This window comes from Palaemon carinicauda, chromosome 1 (genome assembly GCF_036898095.1).
Source record: "Palaemon carinicauda isolate YSFRI2023 chromosome 1, ASM3689809v2, whole genome shotgun sequence".
In the NCBI taxonomy this organism is placed as follows: domain Eukaryota; kingdom Metazoa; phylum Arthropoda; class Malacostraca; order Decapoda; family Palaemonidae; genus Palaemon; species Palaemon carinicauda.
The window spans coordinates 185,341,485-185,343,486 of NC_090725.1; positions in this window are offsets into that span (position 1 = coordinate 185,341,485).

Below are 2,002 nucleotides of genomic sequence, written 5' to 3' on the forward strand. Positions count from 1 at the left end.
GCCGGCCCATATACAGTCCTAGATCGTCTTTCTAAGGTAAACTATGTAATTATTACCCCAGATAGGAGGAAGGACTCAAAATTAGTACACGTGAACTTGTTGAAGCAGTATCAAAGTAGAGTAAATAGTGGACCACCTCGAGTAACATTGGTGGTTACCTCAACTCTTAGGTCCGAAGACAACTATCCTGTTGTTACTAATAACAAAGACCCTGATGAAGAACCAGAACTGATATCTTTTAGTGATTTAACTAACTCTGAGATAATGGGTAAGCTTGACTCTTTCTTATCACACTTGCCTACTAATGAAAGCAAAGAACTAAACTCCTTACTCACCAGTTTTCAGGACTTGTGCACTGATGATCCAGGAACCTGTAACCTGATTCAACATGATATCTTGCTGGAGCCGGGAACACAGCCCATCAGACAACCATTTTACAGAGTGATAGGAAAGACGCTCAAATCCTTAAGGTCAGAGGTACAGTACTTGATAGATCACAAGTTAGCAGTCCCAAGTACCTCTCCTTGGGCTTCACCTTGTATACTTGTACCAAAAACAAACGGTAAATTACGACTATGTACAGACTACCGCAGACTAAATAAGGTAACCGTTAAGAATTCTTTTCCTTTGCCACGGATCAATGATATTTTTGACCAAAGTAATTCAAAGATTTTTACTCCGATTGATTTACTAAAAGGGTACTATCAAGTAAAACTGACCCCAAAGGCCCAATCAATCTCTGCTTTTGTAACACCCTTTGGCCTATTTGAATATGTGGTTATGCCTTTTGGGCTCTCTAATGCCCCTGCTACATTTAAGAGGCTGATGGCAGAGGTAATCAGAGATTTACCTAATGTCTATGTGTACTTTGACGATATAGTCATAGCAAACATGACTTAGGAGGAACATCTGCACACTCTCAAAACTGTTTACATGACTACGTACTCTAGGTCTCACCAACAACTTAGCCAAGAGTTCATTTGGGCAAGCTAAGCTTGTATACCTTGGTCATTATTTGGGCAGTGGGCAAATATTGAGAGTGTAATGAACATACCTGTACCCCTTTCAAAATCTCAACTTAGGACCTTTTTAGGTATGGTCTCTTATTATTCCAAATTCATAAAAAATTTCGCCATTCTTGCTGCTCCATTATATGCACTACTGTCTAACAAAGTAAACTTTGTTTGGACCAAGGAATTAGACAATCTTTTCAATCAGCTTAAAGGTATCTTGATCTCTAAACCAATTTTAAGAGCACCAGACTTGTCAAAGGAATTTTTATTACAGGTAGACGCCAGTGGCACAGGTTATTTAGCTGTACTTCTGAAATCTATGCAATCTTATGCTCCTAATGACACCAGCTGTATTCCAACACAGCATTACCTAGCAATAGCCTATCACTCGAGATTCTTCAGAGGAGCACAAACCAGATGGGCTACCGTAGAGAAGGAGCTTTACGCGATCGTAGCTTCTTTACAACACTTCCAACCCTATCTTGAAGGTCATCGTCGGGTCATTGTCTTCACTGATCACCGACCTCTCACGTTCCTCAACCGTGACAGACTAAAAAATCTAAAACTCTTACGGTGGTCTTACATCCTTGGCACCTTTAATATTCAGCTTCAAAGCATCAAGGGAACTAACTACACCATTGAAGACACCTTGTCACGGCTTCCATCAGCATCTTCAGCTGGATCCACCGCTATGGACCCATCTTAGTGGGGGGGAGTTGTCAAGTTTTCACTCCACTATTGTACATATTGAATATTATAAACTGTTTTTAGTATTTTCTTACTTTCTATATGCACGCCCTCTGTTGATTGCTTTCTTCACTTTAGATCCTTCCTTGTCAAGAGCAAAGTCTCTTTTTTCCCATTATCTCTCCTTTATGTTCTTCATTTTGTTTACTTGGGTACTTCAAATTTCTTGTTAGGTTAGGTGTATTCTTCCTGTGCTGAAGACAGTGTTCGTGGCTCTTTCTCCTATTACCAAGTGTATTTTG